This window comes from Scyliorhinus torazame, chromosome 12 (genome assembly GCF_047496885.1).
Source record: "Scyliorhinus torazame isolate Kashiwa2021f chromosome 12, sScyTor2.1, whole genome shotgun sequence".
Taxonomy (NCBI): Eukaryota; Metazoa; Chordata; class Chondrichthyes; order Carcharhiniformes; family Scyliorhinidae; genus Scyliorhinus; species Scyliorhinus torazame.
In genome coordinates this window covers 79691115-79718998 of record NC_092718.1, presented here as the reverse complement: position 1 = coordinate 79718998, position 27884 = coordinate 79691115, and the positions used below count along the sequence as shown (strand labels likewise).

Sequence of the window (27884 nt, the reverse complement as noted above, 5' to 3'; positions counted from 1 at the left end):
ATGATCGGGAAATCTTACTTCTTTCTGACACTTCTCCAAGGTAATATCATCATCAGCTCGGACAGATTTATGGTTAATCATCTTTGTAAAAGCTCATTCTTATTGAGCTCTGATTGGGAACCAATACAGCAGTGACCCAGTGAATAAACTCACACCAAGTCCCATTGACCCATCACCCCAGTGCTATCTGATGTACACTGACTCCCTGAGTGACAGCAAAGAGTTCGGACATCTCCAAGTGTCGTTGGTCCTGGAGGATGTTACAGAGATGGGAAGGTTTGCAGGGGTTATGGAAGAATCGAAAGACGAGGTGTTTCTGTGAGTAGGTCAGTGATTGACAGGGGTAATGGGTTGAGTAGAGAATCTGAGATGTATACTGGGGGGTGAACTCTATCCCGATGTCAGGACTCCGATAGCAAGTGGACTGAAATTGGTGTGTTTTGCTGATTATAGTCAGAATTTCCCATGAGAAAAACACAGCAGCTCTGAGAAGTGACGGACTGCTCAGCATCACACTTCCTGTCCATTCTCACCATGCTAGAAACTTCAATAAGGGTGAAAGATAACTGAAAAAGAGAAGGAAGGCAGAGCAGTCAGCGTGTAAAGGTGTGAAATGTTTCCAGTTCTCATGATTGTCTCTGATCTGCTGCAAAGTTTACATTTCACAGAATCTCTGAATTTTGCAGCTCAGAAGGAGACCATTGATTCATTGCTCGAAAGGTGCTGGAAGCAGATTCAACAGAAACTTCCAAAAGGGCAATTGGATCAATAACTGTAGGGGAAAATCGGCAGGATTATGGGGGAAAGACAGGGGGGAAGGGGGTCTAATGGATAGATCTTTCAAAGAGCCAGCAGAGATACAATGGTCTGAATGGCCTCCATCTGATGATTTCAGACCCACATCAAAAACTCTTCAGATTCCTGCTGAAGTCATGGATGTTTCAGAAGGACAGGAAACAAGCGGCTTCTGGGGTCATGTTCATGTTTAGTTATCATTACGAAGTGCATCGAGCCAATGAATGTATGAGTCGCTAAAGTGTTGAGGTAATCTGCTGCTACGCCCAGATCTTGTAATGGAGACCTTGTCTGGAGGATTTTTTCATTGCTCTCTGTGATCTGTAGGATTGTCATTATTGGAGGTTGTTCCTGCTTTAATTTGGTATCTTGCGCTCGATGTGTTAGGACTGTACGGAGGGTGAGGAGCTAGAATGGATCTGGTTTGTCCTCACTTATGTCTCATTGTCTTTGTGGGTGATAACCTCATAGGGCCCTGGTTCGGAACAAATCTTTGTCACCTCAGCTGGTTGTCACTAACCTTCTTTGGGATCCTGGACGTTAACTTGTCCCAGTTGTAAACTTGGCAGTTCTGTGCCTCCATTGTTATCATGCAGGTTGGCCACCTTCTCTTGCAGTTTTATAAGTTGTTCTCTAGTTTCTGAGACAGTAGAATGAGTAAGAGGATGTAAATTGGTGCGCGCTGTCAAAAATGTGCTCTGCCAACATAAGGGTCTTTCCTGTTGATTCCCTCATTTCCCCACTCTTTTTGCCATTATCATTTTGATACATGGATGCTTAATTGCCATATATCTTTAAATGAAACAGCAGAGAGATTTATGAATTCAAAAAGTTGCAACACAACATAAAGTGCTAGTTTTTGAGCAACAGAACTCAGACTTTGTGGCACCCGAGGTGGGGTGGGACTTGGTTCGATTGGTTGGCTGATGGCCAATGAATTGGCCAAAAGGCTGCATTCTACCTGGTAACATGTGGTGATTGGATCCTGCCTGAGCGGGATGAATTCCAGAGACCGAAGGAAAGCAGAGTTGGCCCTGGATGTTCAAGCAGTGAATTCCTGCTCTCCACCTCTTCTCTCTCTTTCTCTCTCACTCTGTCTCTCTCCCCCCTCCCTCCCTCCCTCTCTCTTGCTCCAGAAATTCTCTGAGCTGCTTTATTTCTGAACCTACAGATAATCTGAATGAATAAATCTACAGTGAACACCTCAAACTGAAAGACTAAATTTAAGGAAGATGTGCTATAAGGAAACCATCTGAAACAAAGACTTTTATCCTTTTCATTATTATTTTTACACCCCTCTTCTCCATCCTGTGTCTGTCTGCCGTGTGTGTGTGTGAGTGCGCATATGGAGGGTGGGGGCAAGTTAAATTGGCGCATTAGGGATTAAGAATTTGAAAATAGTTAATCAGTTGTATTTGCTGAATATTTCATTGTAGTTCTTGTTAGAAATAAAAAGTAATTGTGTTTAAATTTACAAATCTGGTGACTAATTATTGGGAAGCCAAGGGCCAAAGATTTCGGGTATTTTTCTGAGAATTATTTGTTAATTCAATTGTGTTGTGTCTCCAGGTCAAGGGGGCATGGAATTGACTGCACGCTAGCTCAGGATGTCGTAACACCAGCGATGCAATAGTTGCACTTAAACGTGCCACTCTCCGATGTAAGATTGCAATGTGTAGATCTCGGTCTACATTTGAGAATTTGTGATTTCACCTTCATTTTGCGAGGCTATTAGATCGAGGGTAATGAGAAGAAGAGTTGGTATAATCGATATTCCAATTCTCACTCAAATCCTGAATTGGCTGACCAATATTTGCAGACCGTTTTATGTTATGGTCTCTCTGGACTCACTAACTAAATTGAAGATAGCAATTAAAGTGTGTGTAACAGTTGTGCTTGACTTATTGTTGAATAATGGGATGCTTCGCAAAGTAGTCGATGATGACAGTGAAGTCAGTACCTTGAACACGAAGGAGCTCAGATCTGATTTTGGGTAGAGGATGGGTAGGAACCTCATGTGGAATCAATGGTTCTTTGTGCTGACCTGCCATATGGTCCTTACATGCCTCACACTTCTTGATGACACGGCACAGGAGCACAATGGTTATCACTGTTACTTCACAGCTACAGGATCCCAGGTTTGATTCCCGGCTTGGGTCAATATCTGTGCGGAGTCTGCACGTTCTCCCCGTGTCTGCGTGGCTTTCCTCCGGGTGCTCCGGTTTCCTCCCACAGTCCAAAGATGTGCAGGTTAGGTGGGCTGGCCATGCTAAATTTCCCTGAGTGTCCAAAACGTTAGGTGGGGTTACTGGGTTACGGGGATAAAGTGGAGGTGTGAGCTTAAGTGGGGTGTTCTTTTCAAGGGCCGGTGCAGACTTGATGGGCCAAATTGCCTCCTTCTGCACTGTAAATTCTATGATGACTCAATGTCATTGGGCAAACCTGGCCAATAGGCTGTCTCTCTTGTGAGTCTTCATGTCTGATCTATGCCCATGTGCGAGTGATCAAGTTGTTCAAAAATATTAGGTCACAAAGATTCCGGTATGATGGTTTGTCTTCCTTTAAAAAGGATTCCTGGGAGATTCCTAAATTATCCCAATATGGCCAAAATGGTGTCACATGACTGTGGACACTATTATGACACCCTGGCTAGTGCGCGGTCAATTTAAGCTCCACTTGACACGGAGTCGCAACACAATTGAAATTAACTATTAATTGTTAAGAAAATGCCCGCAGTCTTTGGTCTTTAGCTGTCCAATCACAAGGTTTGTAAATTTAAACACAATTATTTTTTATTAATTACAATAGTTATAATTAAATAGGCAGCAAATACAGCTGGTTAACTATTGTCTAATTCCTAACCTCCCTTCTTTAACTCTCCCTGCCCTCTACACACACACAAGACAGACAAACACAGAGGGAAAGAGGGGTGTAAAAAGGAATGTTACGAATAATGAAAGGATAAAAGTTTCTGTTTCAGATGAACATCTTCCAGTGAGAGTCTTTTAGCCTCGGCTTACGGTTGGATTGTCTTACTTTCAGTCTATAATAGTTTTCACTGTTGATTCATCAGGATCTCAAAACCTCTCTGCAGGCTCAGAAACATCAGCCAAGAAACTTTTTGTTTGAGATAGAACAACTCACAGATTTTTCACTCAGAGTCTAGAACATTCTCTCTGTGTCCTCTGTTAACCCCCACCTGGCTGAAACAATGTCGCTGGGCAGGGTACGGCCCTTAGCCAATCCATTGGCTACCAGCCAACCTTTTAATCCAAATCCCTCCCACCTCTCAGGTGCCAGAAAGTCTGAGCTCTTCTGTTCAAAATATAAACCCTCATAGCACAGTGTGCTATTTGAAACTTTTGAGTTGTTCACTTCCTCCTCTTGACATAAAGTTACATTTCCATTAAATATCCATGGATCATAAATGATAACAACAAAGTAAACGAAATGGGAAATAAAGGAATTAAGTTTTTGTCGTACAGAATCTTTCGTCTTTTCTTCTTGCGGTTGCTGGAATTTGCATTGTGCAAAGTGCTGATAGACATTTGATCGCTGGGCCATTAGTCTGTACAGTGTAGAATATTTGTGACACCCAGTAGAATTGATGGTACTTGCAATCCAGGACTATGGAACATGCACATGGAGTTAGTGAACCACTGCACGCTGAAAGTTTCACATCAGTTTGTTTCGCCATGGCCTTCCATGTCGGTAGATACATGTTTTGTAGAATTCACAGGGCTGGAATGTTGGTGCATGCACTGTGTCAATCTTGGCAAATAACAAATACTTTCTGAGGACAGCTAATTCAAATCCTGGTAAACACTTTGGATGGCTTGAAGGTATCTATGTTTTCATCAGACGGACAGTTTGAAACATGTGACATTGTTCAACAATTGCACAATAATTATCAAGCACAACTGTTGCACAAACTCTGACATTTTAATTAATCTGGTGTGCCGAGAGAGATCATTACATCTTCCACTTATACTTCAGCCATTTGAGGATATCCCTGGAAAGTGAAATATCAATCAGCACTCATCATCTCACTCGGCATTTCACCGCCATATTTTGGTTTGTTAGTGGCTTCATGTCCATGTTTCTGTCTTCAGAGATTTCCTGCACAGTCAGCCAGGCTGTGATTTCAACACTCTCCGACACTGCGACTCTGTTGCGGTCTGACCAAAGTGTCGAGGGTGGTCTCATGCCATGTAAATGCCCTCAGGCTGTTCACCGTGTCATACCTGTACTGTCTCTTGCTGCCAGAATGTTTGACCACTAGTGAACATCATGTTGTGTTTTTAAGATGATATAAATGCACCAATAAGGGATTGTGTAAATATGTTGTAGGTTGATTTATTTCAATTAAGCACCTGAGAGGGCAGCACGGTGGTTAGCACAGCGCCAAGGTCCCAGGTTCGATCCCAGCTCTGGGTCACTGTCCGTGTGGAGTATGCACACTCCCCCGTGCTTCTGTGGGTTTCGCCCCCACAACCCAAAGATGTGCAGGTTAGGAGGATTGGCCACACTAAATTACCCCTTAATTGGAAAAAATGAATTAGGCACTCAAAATTTATTTTAAAAAACTAAGCACCTGACAACTGATAAGACAGGATGGAAAGCTTGAAGACACCAACGGCAGAGCTGTGTGTGCTGTGTTCTGCTCACAGGCCAAAGTGATACTGAGCCTGGACCAAATGACACAATTCCTCTCTATTGAGGTCATGCTGCTATCCCTGAAAGGGGTATTACAATGAGAACCTCTGTCTGAGACAGTGAGGATCCAGGAAGGTGAGGCTCATCAATGACTCATGATGGTGATAATGATGGGAGTTCTGAGGGCTCCTCGTCCATTCTCCTGCCTTGTTAATGAGCACTGAATGTATCTCACTTGGTTTGTGTTGTAGATTCTGTGTTGGGTGGAAGACTGGCATCACTCATCTGGACCATGAGCCAATGTTGAATGAACTTGTCCACTGCTCTGTCCAGGATCCTCTTCCTTCCATTTGTGAAACCTTGGGGACTTCCTTCTGTGTCCTATAGATGGTGGTCCACACTGCAGCCACTGGGCACCAGAGACAGAGAGGGTGGAAATCGATCTCATGGATCTACAAACCATTCAGTGTTAAACATTGATATTTCTCTCCCCAGTTGGACTGTCCCAAGAGTGGAAACGTGTCACTCCAGGAAAGGTGACAGCGCAGGAAAGCTCGTGTGTACAGATTACATGTCATTACAGATACCCATCACATTTGGCAAACCAACGGCGAGTCGGAATCTGGTTCAAAAACAAGAATCAATCACCATCATCTATCGTCTTTCACTCCAAGAATCACAAATACGAGTCACCAAGATTCCGCCATCGGACCCGGCTGTCTGGAGAACTGAAAGACGGAGACTGTTCCCTGATTATAAACAACATCACACAGGAAGATGCGGGACCTTATTTTTTCAGAATAGAATTTGACAGCCATAATAGCGACAACTGTTATCCTGGAACCCAGCTTCGCGTTTCTGGTAAGTGCTGTGTAATAATTACTCAACAATTCACATCGAACACTCAATGGGAAATAACACATCCCAATGTTTGATTTGCTTGTTTTGTGGCCGTGTAAACCAGCATCACTGTTTTTAATGATTTTCTATTTCTACACCCAGATCCATTAATTTACTGTGTTTGATTGAATCAACATCATAGTTTTAACGTAACCCTAGCTAAGGAGAATGGCACCTTTTGTGGAGTTTATCACCAAATCACATCTTGGCCTGACCTCCCCCACCGACTCCTCTGTCACTTTCTCCTCTTTTGAACATCTCACTGCGTCCCACCCTCTCACCTCCCTTTCAAAATCCTCATTCTCTATTGTCCTCCCAGATACTATAACAATGTTCCCACTGGGATATCTTCACTGTTCCCCTCACTCAGTCTCCATCTTAACTCATCCTGCTCTCTCTCCTGTGAGTTCACTCTCCTCCTGGTGTCCACAGAGAAAACATTCTCCTCAAAGAACACCGCCTGCTGACAACTCATGGATTCTCTGTCACTGAGATCGAGTCAATCCAATCACCTGCCTCTGCCATGACCCTCCCTTCCAATAATCCGCGAGATCAAACTTTCCCTGATCCCTCCCCCAACCCCCGACCCTATCCCTGAACTCATATCTTTATCCGGTTTCTCTCCTTTCTCCCCTCATGCCCTCTCTGAGCACAGCGTGCCCATGAGAGCCACCTCCTGTTCCCCCAACTCGATTCCCAGGAAACTGCTGAACACAAAAGTTCCTCTCCTGGTCTCCATGTCAGCTGAGATTCTTAACAGTTCTCTCTGCCTTTTTGAGCCACCCCTCTCTCCTTTTGACCATCCTTCATCGATTCGCTCCTCAAAAATAACCCTTTACTCAACTACCCAATTCAATTCGTATCCCATCTCCAAAATCTCGTCTCTCTCGAATGTGCTTTTATGTACCAAATCCATCCTATCTTTCCCAGAATTCAATTTTGATTCACTCCAATTGGGTTTGTGCCCTGGCCATATCACTGAAATAGCTCATATCAAAGTCACTGATGGCATCCTGTGTGTCTGTGACAAAGGGAAACTTTCCCTCCTCCTCCTTCTCAACCTGTCTTCAACCTTTCACTCAGTGACCACACCAACCTCCTCCAATGAAAACCATTGTTTCCAGTCTCCATTCCAATCTCCCTTCCCCAGCGAGCGGCTCCATCCATCTCCCTGGAAAATCTCTGACATTAAGCCAATCTGCTCACAGCTTCGGTCTGTGATGAATGTAAGAAATTAGTGTATATTGTATCATAGAATGTGAATGTTTTTGTTATATGTATTTGCAGTGACGATTTGAAGCCTGCATTAGGGTGTGAATCTATCTGCTGCAGTGATATTTTTTAAAAACCCGGCTTCAAAAGACTAACAGACTTTGTGGCGGCAAAAGAAGAAATTAACATGTCATAAAAGTGAGATCATCATTAATTCCAACCATGTTTATGTTTACAAAGAGAGGCCAAATGAAATTATGTTTTGGTTGCTGAGAATTCCTTGGGGAGAGGATAATTAGAGGCAGTGGACGCATTTCAGCAACCCCATAGCGCCTGGCATGTATCCGGAACAACGGGAGAATCGCTCGCAAGTCGGGTGCTGCGCCAGGCATAAAACCTTGCGCGAGTCACCTGACCCGCTCCGTCAATCACGATCTGGATCTGGTCCTCGCTGGGCATGATACAGATCTGAATACATAAATGAGCCTTAATCTGAGCTGGACGCCATACTCACCCGGTGTCCGGGACTCATTGGCCATGCCTAGGAGATGTCACCTTGACTCCCTTTATAACTAGCCCACACAAATGTGGACCAGTCTTAATGGCACCTGGGGGGGGGGGGTCTCCCAGGCCATTGGAGACCCCTGAGTAATTGGGACGGAGAAGGGTGGCACCCTGACACACACCCTGGCACCTGGGCACCTTGGCATTGCCATACTCGCACCCTGGCAATGCCACACTGGCCCTTCCATGGTGCCCAGGTGGCACTGTTAGGGTGCCAGGGGCAGTACCAGGATGGTGGTGCCATGGTGCTCGGGTCACAGATTGGCACTACCAAGCAGTCAGATCCAAGGGGGCCTTGCCAGATCGAGGGGAGATAAATGGGGGGTTACCGGAGTGAGGGAGTTCAAAAGAGCGTGGGGGACCTGAATGGCGTGGGGAAAGATCGGGCTCCCCGATCTGTGAGGAGCCTTCCTGTTTTTGCTTCCAAAGTGAATAACCTCACACTTATCCAAATTATACTGCATCTGCCATTGATTTGCCTACTCGCCCAACCTGTCCAGATAATGCTGTAGGATCCTTGCATCCTCGTCACAGTTCACCCTCCCACCTAACTTGGTATCATCTGCAAACATTGAGATGTTACATTTTGTTCCCTCATCCAAATCATTAATATATATTGTGAATAGCTGGGGTCCCAGCCCTGATCTCTGTGGTACCCCACTAGTTACTGCCTGTCAATTTAAAAAGGACCCATTAATCCCTACTTTTTGCTTCCGCTCTGCCAACCAGTTTTCTAGTTTTCTATCCACCACAATACATTTCCCCCAATCCCATGTGCTTTAATTTTGCACAAAAATCTCTCATGCGGGATTTTGTCAAACACCTTCTGAAAGTCCAAATATACCACATCGACTGACCCCCCTTGTCAATTGTACTGGTTACATCTTCAAAGAAATCTTCAAAAGATGACATAATTAATGGGAGGATCCAGGTCTTCAGCAGGAAGTTTTAGTTTAATTTCTGGAAGATGTGAGCTGAAAAGCAGCTTTTGTAGACTGTCAGATTCAGCATTAGTCTGACAGATAGGGACCTGCAACCTCTTTATGCAAAGAATCTTTCTCTCTCTTCAAACAGTCTTCCAAAAAACTCTCTCGCCAGTTTTTTGTATTGTGATGGGTTGTGCTTGACCAAAATCAGAGTGAAGGTAATGATTGTGTGTGGACTGAAGAAACGTCAATGCAGTTACGATGTCAGATTTGTATCATATTCCTCATTTGGAAGACTAGTGAAAAGGTGGGACATGCAAATTTCATTATCAAACTTGAATTACTTAAAGGATACAGGAAAGTACCTTTATCAGACAGGGCAAAGGAAGTTTTGGCTTTCGTAACACCAAATGGTATCAATTCAAAGTTATGCCATTTGGAATAAGACTGTTCCAACAACATTCCAAATAATAACCAAAAAGGTCATTTCTGGATGAAAGAATTGTGTAGCATGCACAGACATCTGGTGGTGTTTAGTCAAATGTGGAAGGAGCATTTGGAATATTTAAAGGAATTGTTCGATCAACTGCAAGAGGTTGGTTTGGTGGCAACCTTGGTTAAAAGTGAATTTGAGAGTGCTCAATTCACATTCTTAGGCCGTACAGTTGGACATGGCCAGGTGGCCCCAAGGAATGAGAAAATGAAAGTTATTGGGAGTTCCCAATAAGTCAACGAGAAGAGAAGTTCTGAGATCTTTGGGCATGAGTGATTTCTACTGGAAATTCGTGCCAGATTTTAGCAGTGTGGTTGCTCCACGCCATTGCAACATTTTGGCATTAATGCTGCTAACACTTCATTGGAGACAATTGTATATATAGGCCATAATCCATTAACGTTTTTGGAGAAGTTTAAGGATCGAAATGCAAGACAGTTTAGATGGAATTTATTGCTCCAACCATTCAACTTAAAAATTATACACTTATAGGAAGAGAAAATGTAATTTCAGATGCTTTATCATGACTTTGAGATGTGAGAAGAATGGACCGTACAAAGTTAGAAAAGAGAGACTGAAATAGTTTAAATTTTCAATGTTTAAATTTGCATGCCGAAATATAATAATATGCATACCTAATAGAGTATTAGTGGTGTTTAGTAATATTTAAAGTTAAAAGGCTTTGGAAAATGAAGCCATTTTTTCATATTGCTGATTCATTTTTTTAATGAGATGTTGTGATGGATGTAAGAAATTTGATATATATTGTGTTACATATATTTATTGGAGTAATGTTTTAAAAGCCTAAGCCTTGTTAGGGTGCGTATGTATCTTCTGCAGTGATTTTCTTTTGAAATTCCTGGTTCAAGAGACAAACAGACGTTTTGGCTGCAAAAGGTGCAATTAAGCTGTCATAAAAGTGAGATCATCATTTGATCCTGAGATGATTTTCTGACTTTTGGATGGTGTTGAGCTTCTTGAATGTTGTTGGAGCTGCACTCATCCAGGTAGTGGAGAGTATCAAATTACATTCCTGACTTGTGCCTTGTAAATGGTGGCAGGTCTTTGGGATTCAGGAGTTGGATTACTCACTGCAGATTCCTAGCCTTTAATCTGTTCTGGCAGCCACAGTATTAATGTGGCTAGTCCAGTTCAGTTTCTGATCAATGGTAATCCCCAGGATGTTGATTGTGAGGGATTCAGCGATGGTAATGCCGTTGAATATCAAGAGATGATGGTTAGATCCTCTCTTGTTGGAGATGGTTATTGCCTAGCACTTGTGCGGTCCGAATGTAAGTTTCCACTTGTTAGCCCGAGCCTAAATATTGTCGAGGTCTTGCTGCATTTGGACATGGATTGCTTCAGTATCTGGGGAATGGCAAATAGTGCTGAACATTGTGCAGTCATCGGCAACAAATCCCACTTCAGACCTTATGATGGAAGGGAGGGGCAAGACATTGCGCAATGGTTAGCATGCTGACTCATGGGGTGAGGACCCAGGTTCGATCCCGGCCCCGGGTCACTGTCCGTGTGGAGTTTGCACATTCTCCCCATGTCTGCGTGGATTTCATCCCCACAACCCCAAAAGATGTGCAGGGTAGGTGATTTGGCCACGCTAAATTGCCCCTTAATTGGAAAAAAAAGAATTGAGAACTCCAAATGTATTTTTTTTAAATGATGGAAGGGCGGTCATTGATGAAGCAGCTGAAGATGGTTCAACCTAGGACGCTACCCTGAGGAACTCCTGCAGTGATGACCTGAAGCTGAGATGATTAGCCTTCAACACTACAAGCATCTTCCTTTGCGGCCGGTGTGACTCCAACCAATGAAGAGTTTTCCACCTGATTCCCGTTGTCTCCAGTATTGTTAGGGCTCCTTGATGCCATACTCAGTCAAATGCTGCCTTGATGTCAAGGGCAGTCACTCTTCCATTCCGCTCTTTAGTGCATGTTTGAACCAAGACTGCAATAAGGTCAGGAACTGGGTGACCCTGGCAGAACCCAAACTGAGCGTCCGTGAGCAGGTTATTGCTGAGTAAGTGCTGCTTAATAGCGCTGTTGATAACTCGTTCTTTCACTTAGCTGCGGATGGAGAGTAGACTGATAGGGTGGTTATAGGCTGGGTTGGATTTGTCCTGTTTCTTGTGCACAGAACACACCTTTTCAACATTGCAGGATATATGCCAGTGTTGTAGCTGTTCTGGAACAGCTTGGCTCAGAGTGCGGCAAGTTCTGGGGCACGAAACTTCAGTACTATTGCCGGAATATTGTCAGGGCCCATAGTCTTTGCAGTTTCCAGCACCTTTCTTGATAAACTGTGGATTGAATCGTATTGGCTCAAGACTGGTGATGCTAGGGTCCTCCTGAGGAGACCGAGATGGGTCATCCACTCGGCACTTCTGGCTGAGGATTTTTGCGAATGCTTCAGCCTCGTCTTTTGCATATATGTGCTGGACTCCTCCACCATTGAGGATGGGGATATTTGTGTAGCCTCCTCCTCAAATGAGTGGTGGGACTGCATATCTTGGATCAGATGCGTTTGTTGTGGAACCGCTTAACTCTGTCTATTACTTGCTGATTAATCTATTTGGCTCACAAGTAGTACTGTGTTGTAGATTCACCAGGTTGACATCTCATTTTTCGTTATGCTTGGTGTTGCTCCTGACATGCTCACCTGCGCTCTTCATTGGACCAAGGTTGATCCCGTGGCTTGGTGGTAATGGCAGAGTGGGGGAAATGCCAGGCCATGAGGTTACAGATTGTGGTTGAATATAATTCTGCTGCTGCTGATGGCCCTCAGCGCCTCATGGATGCCCAGTCCTGAATTGCCAGATCTGTTCGCAGTCTATCCTCTTTAGCACGGTGGTCGAGTCACACAACACAATGGAGGGTATCCTCAATGTGAAGACGGGACTTTGTCTCCACAAGGACTATACAGCGGCCACTTCTACTGATACTGCCATGGACAGGTCCACCTGCTCCAGGCCAGTACTCCAATGAGTTCAACCTTTCCCCATAAGATAACCCACTCACCACAGAAATCAGCATAGTGAACCTTCACTGAACTGTTTCTGATGGAAGTATAACCCTCCTTAAGTAAGAAGACCAGAACTGTACACAGTACTCTCGGCGTTAACTCACCAACGCCCTGTGCAGGTGCAGCAAGACTTCCCTGCTTTTATACTCCTTCCCCCTTTCAATAAAGGCCTACATTTCATTTACCTTTCCAATCACTTGGTGTACCCAAATACTAACATTTTGTAATTCATGTACAAAGACACTCAGATCCCTCTATATCACATTCTGTAGTCCCCCTTATTTTAAATAATGTTCAGCTTTTTTATTTTTCCTGCCAAAGTCAGTGGTCACAGTCTTCATCAGTATTGACTTTCTCTCTAATTCAGTCTCAGCTATACATTTTGAGTTTCGTGGACCTACAAGCCACCCTATGGTAAATATTGATATCTTTCTCCAGCTGAACCGTCACAAGAGTGGAAAGGCCACACTCTACAAGAGGTAACAGCGCAGGAAGCTTCGTGTGTGAAGATTCCATGTCATTACAGTTATCCATTGTGTCCGAAAAATCAACTGCGAGGTGCAGTCTAGTTTAATACAGAGAAAGAGATTCCCTGGGTAATGCACAATCAATTGCACATAAACTAAAGTTGGGTACAACTGTGGCTTTATTACAGTCAGATGCGTGGCCTCCTGCTGCAGCTGGCGAAATGGCAGGGCACTGGAGGTCATGCATATTTATACAGTTCTCCGTGGGCGGAGCCAGCCGGCAGGAGCTACCGGTGAACCTATAGTGCAGGTCCTACCTTACATCTCCTATTACAGTGGATCACCACATTCACCCCCTGTTAAAAATGAGTCCGGCAGGGGTGACGTGAAACTATATACAATTAGTGCAATTATGTACAGTGGTAGGGAAAGAAAAGTCCATGTTGACGGTCCGGAGTCCGTCAAAGGTTCAGCCGGTCCGGTGCTTTGGTGCTTCGTTGGGAGCGGTGTAACGGTGGCGGCGAAGTCGGTGGTGGAGGTGGCAGCGATGGCGGAGCTGATGCTGGCAAGTCATCGCAGAACTCTGGGAGTGCGCAGAAGTCCTCTTCGTCCTCTTGTGCGGAAAAGGGGAGGGGGGGGGGTCTGGTGGGGTCAATTTTGGCGGTGCGGTGGGAGGTGGGGGGGGGCGCATTGGTGGGGGGGGGGTGTTGGGGTGGAACCTGACGGTGCCAGGTCCCTGAGTGAGACAGTATCTTGGTGGCTGTCGGGGAACTCAACGTAAGCATATTGAGGGTTGGCGTGGAGCAGATGAACCCTGTCCACCAAGGGGTCCGCCTTGTGGAGTCGGGCGTGCCTACGGAGAAGGACCGGTCCTGGAGCAGCGAGCCAAGTCGGGAGCGACACCCCAGATGTAGACTTCCTGGGGAAGGTGAAAACACGTTCATGGGGTGCATTATTAGTGGCGGTGCACAATAGTGACCGGATGGAGTGTAAAGCGTCAGGGAGGACCCCCTGCCAGCAAGAGGCTGGGAGGTTCCTGGACCGTAGGGCCAGCTGGACAGCCCTCCAAACCGTCCCATTCTCCCATTCTACTTGCCCGTTTCCCCGGGGGTTGTAGCTGGTTGTCCTGCTGGAGGCTATACCCCTGCTGAGCAGGAACTGACGCAGCTCATCGCTCATGAATGAGGATCCCTTGTCACTGTGGATGTAGGCGGGGAAACCGAACAGAGCGAAGGTGGTGCTGAGGGCCTTGATGACGGTGGCAGACATCATATTGGGGCATGGGATGGTGAAGGGGAATCTGGAGTACTCGTCGACCACACTGAGAATGTACGTGTTACGGTCGGTGGAGGGGAGGGAGCATTTGAAATCCACGCTGAGGCGTTCAAAAGGGTGGGAAGCCTTCACCAGGCACGCACAGTCCGGCCGGTAGATGTGCGGCTTGCACTCCGCACAGACCTGGCAGTCCCTGGTGGCTGTCCTTACTTCCTCGACGGAGTAGGGCAGATTGCGAGCTTCGACCAGATGGTACAATCGAGTGACCTCTGGGTGACAAAGGCTGTCAGGTAGGGCCCGGAGTTGGTCCACTTGTGCGCTGGCACATGTACCTCGGGAGAGGGCGTCTGGAGGCTCGCTGAGTTTACCGGGACGATACACGATCTCGTAATTATAGGTAGAGAGCTCGATTCCCCACCGCAAGATTTTATCATTTTTGACCTTGCCCCGCTGTGTGTTGTTCAACATGAAGGCTACCGACCGTTGGTCTGTAAGGAGAGTGAATCTCTTACCGGCCAGGTAATGCCTCCAATGCCGCACAGCTTCAGCGATAGCTTGGGCCTCCTTTTCGATGGATGAGTGTCGAATTTCAGAGGCATGAAGTGTGCGGGAAAAGAATGCCACGGGTCTGCCTGCCTGGTTTAGAGTGGCAGCAAGGGCGACATCTGAAGCGTTGCTTTCTACTTGGAAAGGCTGTGACTCGTCCACTGCGCGCACCCCGGCCTTGGCGATGTCTGCTCTGATGCGGGCGAAAGCGTGTTGTGCCTTGGCCGTGAGGGGAATTTGGGTGGACTGGATGAGTGGGCGAGCCTTGTCCGCATAGTTTGGCACCCACTGAGCGTACTAGGAAAAGAACCCCAGGCAGCGTTTGAGGGCCTTGGGGCAGTGGGGAGGGGAAGTTCCATGAGGGGGCGCATGCGCTCGGGGTCGGGCCCGAGAAGTCCGTTTTGGACTATATAGTCGAGAATGGCTAACCGGGTTGTGCTGAACACATACTTCTCTTTGTTATAGGTCAGGTTGAGAAGAGTGGCAGTGCGGAGGAATTTATCGAGGTTGGCATCGTGGTCCTGCTGGTCATGGCCGCAGATGGTGACATTATCTAAGTACAGAAAGGTGGCCCTCAAACCGTACTGGTCGACCATTCGGTCCACCTCTCTTTGGAAGACTGAGACCCCATTTGTGACGCCGAAAGGGACACTAAGGAAGTGGTAGAGGCGACCGTCCGCCTCGAAGGCGGTGTATTGCCGGTCCGACTTCCAGATGGGGAGCTGGTGGTAGGCGGATTTCAGGTCAATTGTTGAGAAGACCCGGTACTGCGCAATCTGATTTACCATATCAGATATGCGTGGGAGGGGGTACGCGTCGAGCTGCGTGTACCGATTGATGGTCTGGCTGTAGTCCACGACCATCCTGTGTTTCTCCCCAGTTTTAACCACGACCACTTGGGCTCTCCAGGGACTGTTGCTGGCCTCGATAATACCCTCCTTAAGCAGCCGCTGGACTTCGGACCTGATGAAGGTCTTGTCCTGGGTGCTGTACCGTCTGCTCCTCATGGCAACGGGCTTGCAATCCGCAGTTAGATTGGCAAAAAGGGAGGGGGGATCGACCTTGGGGATCGCGAGGCCTCAAACGGTAAGGGGGGGTAAGGGCCCGCCGAATTTGAGGGTGAGGCTCTGGAGGTTGCACTGGAAGTCCAGGCCCAACAGGAGTGCAATGCAGAGATTAGGAAGGACATAGAGGCGGAAGTTACTAAATTCTACACCCTGGACCATGAGGGTGACTGTACAAAAGCATCGGATCGGGACTGAGTGAGATCCGGAGGCTAGGGAGATCCTTTGATTGGCATGTTGGCCCGCGAGGGAGCAGCGCCTTACCGTATCTGGGTGAATGAAGCTTTCGGTGCTCCGGAGTCCAGCAGGCACGAAGCCGCGTGGCTGTTGAGTTTAACCATCGTCGACGCGGTGGCCAGGTTGTGCCAGCGAGATTGGTCCAGCGTCATCGAAGCGAGCTGCGGGTAGCCATCGGATGCTTCGGGTGGCGAGCGTGTGCAGTTCCGATGTCGGGATGTCCGGGGACCCTGTGGGGAACAAGATGGCGGCGCCCATGGTGCGCACATTGCGGGGTCGGGAAAAGATGGCGGCGCCCATGGGGCACACATGGCCGAAGGGGGACAAGATGGCGGCGCCCATTGGTCGCACATGGACCCGGGAGGAGAAGATGGCGGCTCCCATTGTGCGTCAGGCGTGGGGGAGGGGGCGATAGCGGGCGTGATCGCAGCGACTGCGCGGGCCTGGCACACAGCCGCGAAGTGGCCCTTTTTCTGCAGGCTTTACAAACTGCAGTGCGGGCCGGGCAGTGTTGGCGGGGGTGCTTCTGCTCACTGCAGAAGTAGCAGCTTCTGCTGACCACAGAAGTAGCAGCGGGGACCCCCGGGGTGCGCGGATCGGCGTGCTACGCTGGCGTATTGCGAAGTCAGGGCCCCAGCTGAGGAGGTCATCGGCGGGGTCCAGGAGGGGTAGGAAGGGGTAGATGGGTGGGCAGCGTGGCGGGATAGGTACGTTTGTACATTACGTGATGCAACCGTCATGGAGAGCGCCAAGGTTTTCGTCTCCGCCAGTTCGAGCGTGGCACCTTCCAGCAATCGTTCTCGGATGCGGTCCGATGCAATCCCCGTCACGAAAGCATCGCGCATGAGGAGATTCGCGTGTTCGGCGGCCGTGTCCGCCTGACAGTCACAGTCCCGGGCGAGTGGAATTAGGGCCCGCCAGAAGCGGGTGGCAAGTACATGCCTGGCGAAGAGCGTGTTCGCGTTCTGCGCGTAGTGTTCTTTGAGGAGTTCCATTGCTTTTGTGTAATTCGTGGGGTCTTGGATCAACGGGAACATGCTGGAGCTCAGTCTGGAGTACAGGACGTTGATCTTCTGGGCCTCCGTTGGCGTGGGGTCCGCCACGTTAATGTAAGCCTCGAAACATGCTAGCCAGCGTGTAAGGTCTTTCCTGACGTCAGGTGAGTGCGGATCCAGCTGCAGGCGATCGGGCTTAATTCGGATATCAATTCTGTGGAAAATCTGACTAATAAATTGATGCACGATCAATTGCACAAAGACTAAAGTTGGGTACAACTGTGGCTTTATTACAGTCAGATGCGTGGCCTCCTGCTGCAGCTGGCGAAATGGCAGGGCACTGGAGGTCATGCATATTTATACAGTTCTCCGTGGGCGGAGCCAGCCGGCAGGAGCTACTGGCGAACCTGTAGTGCAGGTTCTACCTTATATCTCCTATTACAGTGGATCACCACACTGGGCTCCGCTAGCCTTTCACTCCAAGGATCGCAAACACGAGTTGCCAAGATTCCGCCATCGGACCCGGCTGTCTGGAGACCTGAAAGACGGAGACTGTTCCCTGAATATAAACGACATCACACAGGAAGATGCGGGACCTTATTTTTTCAGGATAGAATTTGACAGTGGTCCCAGCCATAACTATTATCCTGCAACACGGCTTCACGTTTCTGTGTTATAATTACTCAACAATTCACATCTAATACTCAATGGGAAATAACACAAACTGGCGTTTACACATTAACACAAAACACAGCTTATTAGAACGCAGTGTCTGTTTATCAATAACCTGGTGATAGCTTCCAGTTCAGTCCTAAAGCAACCTTGAATACTCACTTTAATATCAATAATGAAATGTATTGACTGTGCCTATCAATGTTATCGGATAATGCACTCTTATGGATCTTTCTAATCCTGTTTAAAAGTCTTACATATCGACAAAAGGAAGACTCAAATTTCTGTAGCACCTTTCACCCCCTCAGGACATCCCAAATCGATTCACAGACAGTGAAATAATTCCTGAATGTTCATTCGGAACACTCTGGTAAATAAATACCTTCTGATTTCCAACTGGATTGATTTGTGACTAGTTGGTGCACAGCAAGGTGCCACAAACAGCAATGTGATCAATAACCTGATCATCTGATTCCAGGAAAAACAAAACACTGCAGATGCCGGAGATCTGAAATAAAAACAGAAAATGTTGGAAAATCTCAGCAGGTCTGTCAGTGTCTGTGTGAAGAGAAACAGAGTTAATGATTCCAGTCCAACAGAACTCTGATTCTGTTTAAGCTGCTGCTTTAGAGATAGTTTCAAATTGTTCCTGCCCTGCCGGGGACAGGATTTAATTTAACTTTGGCAGATTGTGGACAAAGTGATGAACCTGTTCTCCCCGAGCTGTGAGCTGTTCCTCCGCCCTCACCCAGTGCGGTCAAATCAAGCGTCACTGAGTGAAAATTCACTAAGCTGAGTGACAGAACTTCACCAAGTCTAAAAATAGGAAATTCTTCAATGATCATTGTAATCTTTCTATTCCGATATCATGTTTGTAGAAGGGCTTTCTCTTGTGGGACTGTCATTTCTATTTGAACTGATGGTCACATTATATTTATCTAAAAGGATCCATTCTCCATGTGTTAGACTTCACAGATAAACCCAGGATATCCCCTGCTGAAATTATTGCAGGAAAGCGTGTGGACATAAGCTGCACCTTCAACACAACGTGCAATGGAACAGCACCTGTCTTAACCTGGGACACTCCCACTGACGTACCTGGATCAGTCTCAAACACTGTAACTCAGCACGGCGTCACTCTGACCTATACTTCTGTTCTGAGCCTGACCCCATCACTCAAACACCACGGACAAACTCTCACCTGTAGAGTGAGTTATCCATCTGTTTCATCGGAGCGGAGCCTCGTACTAACTGTGCAAAGTAAGTATGGGTATCTTTCACTCCATATCAGGTGTAATAGTTTCCATTTTTCACAGCAAGATCCTGCAATCAGCACAGTGGTTTGAACTGGGTCAGCTGCCTTCAGATATCAATCATGTCAAGTGAGAGCCCTCCATTAAATCATGTCTTGGGATTAATTATATCCACCTGAGACGGCACAGTGTTCAATGTTTCAGATTTCACTTGAAAGAATGCACCTCCGACAGTGCAGCGTTCCCTCAGTACTGACCCTCTGACAGTGCAGCGTTCCCTCAGTTCTGACCCTCTGACAGTGCAGCGTTCCCTCAGTACTGACCCTCTGACAGTCCAACATTCCCTCAGTACTGACCCTCTGACAGTGCAGCCCTCCCTCAGTACTGACCCTCTGACAGTGCAGCACTCCCTCAGCACTGACCCTCTGACAGTCCAACACTCCCTCAGTACTGACCCTCTGACAGTGCAGCCCTCCCTCAGTACTGACCCTCTGACAGTGCAGCACTCCCTCAGCACTGACCCTCTGACAGTCCAACACTCCCTCAGTACTGACCCTCTGACAGTGCAGCCCTCCCTCAGTACTGACCCTCTGACAGTGCAACACTCCCTCAGTACTGACCCTCTGACAGTGCAACACTCCCTCAGCACTGACCCTCTGACAGTGCAGCCCTCCCTCAGTACTGACCCTCTGACAGTGCAACACTCCCTCAGTACTGACCCTCTGACAGTGCAACACTCCCTCAGTACTGACCCTCTGACTGTGCAGCACTCCCTCAGTACTGACCCTCTGACAGTGCAGCCCTCCCTCAGTACTGACCCTCTGACAGTGCAACACTCCCTCAGTACTGACCCTCTGACTGTGCAACACTCCCTCAGTACTGACCCTCTGACAGTGCAGCACTCCCTCAGTACTGACCCTCTGACAGTGCAACACTCCCTCAGTACTGACCCTCTGACAGTGCAACACTCCCTCAGTACTGACCCTCTGACAGTGCGGCACTCCCTCAGAACTGACCCTCCGACAGTGCAGCACTCCCTCAGTACTGACCCTCTGACAGTGCAGCACCCCCTCAGTACTGACTCTCTGACAGAGCAAAGCTCCTTCAGTACTGACCCTCCGACAGTGCAGCACTCCCTCAGTACTGACTCTCTGACAGTGCAACACTCCCTCAGTACTGACCCTCTGACAGTGCGGCACTCCCTCAGAACTGACCCTCCGACAGTGCAGCACTCCCTCAGTACTGACCCTCTGACAGTGCAGCACCCCCTCAGTACTGACTCTCTGACAGAGCAAAGCTCCTTCAGTACTGACCCTCCGACAGTGCAGCACTCCCTCAGTACTGACTCTCTGACAGTGGAGCACCCCCTCAGTACTGACTCTCTGCCAGAGCAGCACTCCCTCAGTACTGACCCTCTCACAGTGCAGCACTCCCTCAGTACTGACCCTCTCACAGTGCAGCACTCCCTCAGTACTGACCCTCCGACAGTGCAGCACTCCCTCAGTACTGACTCTCTGACAGTGGAGCACCCCCTCAGTACTGACCCTCTGACAGTGCAGCACTCCCTCAGTACTGATCCTCTGACAGTGCAGCACTCCCTCAGTGATGCAATCATCAATTCACACGAAACCAGTAGTAGAAGTAAACTGTGGCTTTAATCAACTGGAACAGTGCCTGCCTGCAGCTGATCTGTTAGTGAGAGCCGTCAACAGGGCTCCTGCTCTTTATACCCCCCTCAAGTGGTGGAGCCAGGGGCGGAGCCCACACTGGCCCCAACATGCTCCATTATAGGTAATCCCTTACAATGGTCCATAATTGGAGCCCACATGGGCAACAGCGTAATACAGTTATACACATGGTGAATTGTTACTGCAATACATTCACCACATTCACCCCCTGTTAAACAAATGAAGTCCGGTGGGGGTGAAGGGTTCATAAGTTCAGCCTGTCCGGTGCACGGATTGAGCGCTGTGATTGCCGAAGCTCTGGTATCGAGCTAGCCCTGGTGTCGAACTCATCCGTGCAGGCATGGGGAGTGAAGTCGCCGGTGCAAGCACTGACATTGTCTCCGGGAGCGTGTCTTCTGGAGCTACATTCCTGTGGGTCGGTGAAGGGGGAATGGAGGGCGGGAGGGGGTGCGGGTGCCATGTAGGGGCGGGGGCGCTGGTCAGCGTAGGTTGGGTGGGGTAAGTTGGGGTAGCGGTGGTAGTGGAACCTGCGGGTGCCAGGTCCCGGAGGGAGACCGTATCCTGTCGGCCGTCGGGGTTTTCAATGTATGCGTACTGGGGGTTGGTGTGTAGGAGCTGGACCCTCTCGACCAGGAGGTCAGACTTATGGCTCCTGACGTGTTTGCGGAGCAGGACGGGCCCCGGTGTCTTCAGCCAGGACGGAAGCGACATCCCGGAGGTGGATTTCCTGGGGAAAACAAACAGGCGGTCATGAGGGGTCTTGTTTGTGGCCGTGCAAAGGAGGGACCTAATGGAGTGGAGTGCGCCGGGGAGGACCTCTTGCCAGCAGGAAACTGGGAGATTCCTGGACCGTAGGGCCAGGAGGACAGTTTTCCAATACGTCGCGTTCTCCCTCTCCACCTGTCCGTTTCCCCGGGGATTATAACTGGTAGTTCTGCTCGAGGCGATGACCTTACTGAGCAGGTACTGACGCAGTTCGTCGCTCATGAACGATGAGCCCCGGTCACTGTGAACGTACGTGGGGAAACCAAGCAGGGTGAAGACACTATGTAGGGCTTTAATAACGGTGGCCGCGGTCATGTCGGGGCAAGGGATTGCAAAGGGGAAGCGGGAGAACTCGTCGATGATGTTGAGGAAATATGTGTTGCGGTTGGTGGAGGGGAGGGGCCCTTTGAAATCGATACTGAGGCGCTCAAAGGGCCGGGATGCCTTTACCAGGTGGGCCTTATCGCTTACACTCCGCACAGATTTGGCAGTCCCTGGTCATGGCTATGACCTCCTTAGCGGAGTAGGGCAGGTTGCGGGCCTTGATGTAGTGGAGAAGCCGGGTGACCTCCCAGTGGCAGAGGTCATCGTGGATCGCCCGTAGTCGGTCATCTTGCGCGCTGGCGCATGTGCTGCGGGACAGGGATCTGGGGGCTCGTTGAGCTTCCCAGGACAATATACTATATCATAGTTGTAGGTGGAGAGTTCGATCCTCCACCTCAAGATCTTATCATTCTTGATTTTACTCCGCAGCGTATTATCGAACATGAAGGCTACCGATCGTTGGTCGGTGACGAGGGTAAACCTCCTACCAGCAAGGTAGTGCCTCCAGTGCCGCACGGCTTCCACGATGACTTGGGCTTCCTTTTTTGACCGAGGAATGTCGAATTTCGGAGGTGGCGAGGGTTCGTGAGAAAAATGCTACTGGCCTGCCTGCCTGATTGAGGGTAGCAGCGAGGGTGACCTCTGATGCATCGCTCTCCACCTGGAAGGGGACGGACTCGTCCACCGCGCGCATTGCGGCTTTGGCGATATCCGCCTTTATGCAGCTGAAGGCCTGGCGGGCCTCAGCCGCCAGTGGGAAGATGGTGGCCTTCATCGGTGGGCGGGCTTTGTCCGCATAGCTGGGGACCCACTGGGCGTAATAGGAAAAATTACTCGCCGTAATTGGGGCAGTGGGGAAGGGGGAGTTGCAGGAGGGGGCGCATTCCGTCGGGGTCGGGTCCTAGAACCCCGTTTTCCACGACGTAGCCGAGGATGGCTAGTCTGGTTGTGCGGAAAACGCATTTCTCCTTGTTGTAGGTGAGGTTAAGGATTCAGACGGTTTGGAGAAATCTCTGGAGTTTGGCGTCGTGGTATTGCTGACCATGGCCAATTGCGTTGTCCAATTACGGAAATGTGGCCGCAGCCCGTACTGGTCCACCATTCTTTCCATCGTTCTTTGGAAGACCGAGACCCCATTCGTGACGCCGAAGGGGACCCGGAGGAAGTGGAAGAGGCGGTCGTCTGCCTCAAAAGCCGTGTAGTGGCGGCCCCCCAGGCTGATTGGGAGCTGGTGGTACGCAGACTTCAGACCCACCGTGGAGAACACCCGATAGTGTACAATCTGGTTAACCATGTCTGCGATCCGGGGAAAGGGGTATGTATCGAGGTGCGTGTACCGGTTTATTGTTTGACTGTAATCTACAACCATCTGGTTCTTTTCCCAGGTCCTGACGACCACCACCTGAGCTCTCCAGGGGCTATTGCTGGTCTCGATGATTCCCTCCCGCAATAGTTGCTGGACCTCGGACCTGAGAAAAGTCCTGTCCTGGATGCTGTACCACCTGCTTCTGGTGGCGACTGGTTTACAGTCGGCGGTGAGGTTTGCGAAGAGCGGGGGAGGGTCGACCTTTCGGGTCGCAAGGCTACATACGGTGAGTGGGGGCAGGGGCCCACCGAACTTCCGAGTTAGGCTCCTGAGGTTACACTGAAAATCCAGTCCCAACAGAAGAGGAGCGCAGAGGTCGGGGAGTACATATAATTTAAAAATGGCGTACTCGGCACCCTGTATTGCGAGGGTTGCGGTTGTGCACCCCCGGATCTGCACCAAGTGCGACCTAGAAGCGAGGGACATGGTTTAATGTGCCGGGAAGTTTAGGAGCGAGCAGCGTCTTACCATGTCTGGATGAATGAAGCTCTCTGTGCTCCCGGAGTCGAAGAGGCAGGGCGTTTCGTGCCCATTTATCCGGACGGTCATCATAGAGCTCCGGACGTGTTTGGGTCGCGACTGGTCAAGGGTGACTGGTCAAGGGACTGAGTTGTGGGTAGCCGCGTGGTCAGGGGTGTTGAGGTGGTCCCAAGATGGCTGCCTCCGTTGGTCGCACGTGTCGGGCGGCGTTGTAGATGGATGGCGGCCCCCATTGGACGCACGTGTTGGGCGGTGAGGAAGATGCCGTCCAAGATGGCGGCCCCCATGAATCGCATGTGGCGGGCCGCGTGGGCGAGGATGACCAAGATGGCGACTCCCGTGGGTCGCCTACGTTGTGTGGGCTGGAAAATGGCTGCCCCCACGGACAACACGAGGCCGATGACGTGTCCGGGGGGGTGAGCGGAGCCGGCAAACACACTGCCACACTGAAGGATCTGCGGGTCTGTGAGTCTGGGGGTCGGGCCTGCGATTTAGAGGTTTTGGACCTGGCCAGGCAAACTTTAGCAAAATGTCCTTTTCTTCTGCAGTCACTGCAGTTCGCGTTCCGGGCCGGGCAGCGCTGCCTGGGGTGCTGATGCTGGCCGCAGAAATAGCAGGGTAGCCCCCCATGGTGGGTGGGCAGCCGCGCAGCACAAGCCTGGGGTACTCTTTGGTCGGGGGTTCACGAGGGGGTCGCGCGATCGGACGGGAGCGCATTAAGGCTTTCGAATGCTGCTTCTAGAGATGAGGCTAATTTTACCGTCTCTTCCAGGTCAAGGGCATCTTTTTCGAGTAGATGCTGTCTCACGTAGTTGGACCTGACTCCAGCCACGTAGGTGTCACGGACTGCCAGGTCCATATGTTGAGTGGCCATAACGGCCTGGTGATTGCAACTTCGTGCAAGGACTTTGAGGTCACGTAGGTACTCTTCCAGCGATTCCCCGGGGCGTTGGTGGCGAGTAGTGAGGAGATGCTGCGCGTATACCTCGTTCACAGGCCTTACGTCGAGGCGCTGTAGCATCGCGAGGGCGTCTGCGTAAGTGGAGGCTTCCTTGTGTTGAACAGAGATTCGATGGCTCACCCGGGCGTGGAGGAGACTCAGCTTCTGTTCGTCGGTGATGGAAGGCGAGGAGGAGGCGGCGAGGTAGGCCTTGAAACAGCGGAGCCAGTGCGAAAAAAATCCCTTTCGTCTCCGCGGCCTGCGGATCGAGTTCCAGTCGTTAAGGTTTGAGGGCCGATTCCATAGTAGCGTTGTAGTTGATTAAATTGATGCGACCATCAATTCACACAAAACCAGGAGTAGAAGTAAACTGTGGGCTTTAATCAACCAGAACAGTGCCTGCCTGCGATTGCTCTGTTAGTGAGAGCCGCCTACAGGGCGACTGCTCTTTATACCTCCCCTCAAGGGGTGGAGCCAGGGGCGGAGCCCACACAGGCACCAACATGCTACATTATAGGTAATACCTCACAATGGTCCACAGGTGGCGCCCACATGGGCAACAGCATAATACAGTTATACACATGGTGAATTGTTACTGCAATACATTCACCACACTCAGTACTGACCCTCCAACAGTGCAGCACTCCCTCAGTACTGACCCTCTGACAGTGCAGCACTCCCTCAGTACTGACCCTCCGACAGTCCAATACTCCATCAGTATTGATTCTCTGACAGTGCAGCTCTGTCTTAGGGTTAACCCTCCAACAGTGCAGCATTCCCTCTGTACTGATCCTCTAACAGTGCAGCACTCCCTGAGTACTGATCCTCCGACAGTGCAGCAATCCCTCAGTACTGACATTCCAACATCGCAGCGCTCCGTCAGTACTAACCCTGTGATAGTGCAGCACTTGCTCAGTACTGACCCTTTGACAGTGCGGCATCCCCTCAGTACAGACCCTTTGACATTTCAGTCCTCCCTCAGTACTAACTCTCTGACAATGCAGCGCTCCCTCAGTACTGACCCTCTGACAGTGCAGCGCTCCCTCAGTACTGACCCCCTGACAGTGCAGCGCTCCCTCAGTACTGACCCTCTGACAATGCAGCACTTCCTCAATACTGACCCTCTGACAGTGCAGTGCTCCCTCAGTACTGATCCTCCGACAGTGCAGCACTCCCTCAGCACTGACCCTCTGATAGTACTGCACTCCTGCAATACTGACCTTCCAGCAGTGTTGCACTCCCTCAGTACTGAGCCTTGGTGTCTGTCTGGAGTATGTGCTTTGTGGTGAAGGAACCTATCTTGATATCACATATTTTTCTTCCTCATGGTCTCTCAAATGTCTTCACAGTCAAATGCAAGTTGAATGATTTTTATTCAATTTTAGATGCACCACAGAATCTATCAATGACTTCTCTTGATATGATTAACGCTTCATAGATCAATATAATTGAGGGTAACTCTACAGTGATAATTTGCTCTGTCGAGAGCTTCCCAGCTTCTAACCTGACGTGGAGACATCTTAATGTCCCAATGAACAGAACAAGTTCCAACAATGAGCTGTGGTTGGTGATTCCTCACGTTACACCCAGGGACACTGGAGACTATCAGTGTGTGGCAGAGAATGAACATACACACACGTGCACACACACATATGCGTATACACCCACACACACACCTCTTTACAGCAACCTTTTGGACATCCACCCCCAATATCTCCTCTGTGACTTGGTGTATTAACAGGTTTCAGTCCAGAGTAAATTGGGAGTTTGATTAATATTCAAATATTACACTGATCAAAATTTTGTGTAAATGTCACATTTAAAAGGAAGACCTGCATTTATATAACGATGAGGTTGTCCAGAAACACTTTACAGCCAATTAAATACATTTGACAGGTAATCATGTTGTGATGGGGAAAATTGGGCACCAATTTTCACACAGCAAGATCCCAAACAACAATGTGATAGTGATCTGACAATCAATTATTTTAATGTGTTGGGTCGATCTGTAAATAGAGATTATATATATAAGGTGGGTCACTCATGAAACTTTAAGGGAAGGAATCCTACCCATTTTACCAGGTGCGTATGTGACTCCAGTCTCAAACACCAACATGGTTACCTCTTAACTGCCCTCTGATCTGGTCTCCCAGTTTGTTTCAAACCAGTGGTTCAGGAGAAAGTCTCTCCACCAACCTCTCAGGGGAAACGAAGGATGAACAATAAACATTGGCATTGCCCAATGAATATTTAAAAATTGAGTAAATGCATCGCTGCTTGAGACACATCGGAGCATCATTCTAAAATTGTAACGCAGTAACTAATGGCTGTTTTTACAGGTAGAGACTCCAAAAACTGGACAGTAGGATTGCTCACGGCTGGGATCATCTTGAGTGTTTTCCTGGCTGGAATCTTAATCTTCATTTATGTGAGAAAGTAAGTGTGAAGCTTTAAACTGATCTTTTTCTCAATATTTCTTTCAATCTTGCATAAATCAGTGATTAGTTTCCTTAGATTATGTGCCACCCCTCATGCCTGCAAGAGGTTGCTTTTTCCCTCATGATCGGGAGTGTGTCTTTCATTGTCCTGTATCCAGATGAATTCTAAGAACTTGTTGTGATCGACAATGTGCTGCCTGAAAGGACGGTGGAAGCAGGTCGAATAGGAACTTTTAAATGGGGAATTGAATGAATAGCTGAATGGAAAAGAAATTGCAGAGCCATGGAGTGTCACAACACCCTGGGCTAGTGCGCGGTTAATTCCACTCCCCCTTGACCCAGAGTGACAATATAGGTGAAATTAGATTTTATTTAAAATATAGCTAAAGACCTTGGTTGAGACCAATTAACTACAGTCACCAGGTTTATAATATTACAACACAAGTAACCTGTTATTATGCACATTTTTTGAGTAAACAGACAACTGATAGGGCAGCACGGTGGCCTGGTGGTTAGCACAGCTGCCTCACGGCACTGAGGTCCCAGGTTTGGTCCCGGTTCTGGGTCACCCTCCGTGTGGAGTTTGCACATTCTCCCCGTGTCTGCGTGGGTTTCGCCCCCACAACACAAAAATGTGCAGAGTAGGTGAATTGGCCGTGCTAAATTGCCCCTTAATTGGAAAAAATAATTGGGTAATCTAAATTTATTAAAAGAAATATTTTTAAGAAAAGAAAATGTAACTGATTACCCACTATCCCTTTTGCAGCTTCCCGCCCCTAACTCCCCTCACTC

The 27884-nt window shown here is 48.8% G+C and overlaps 1 pseudogene; it reads left to right on the top strand.

Annotated features, from left to right (window-relative positions):
* LOC140387061 (sialic acid-binding Ig-like lectin 12) lies at positions 1-26392 on the top strand (annotated as a pseudogene).
* Positions 26393-27884: the final 1492 nt, after the last annotated feature.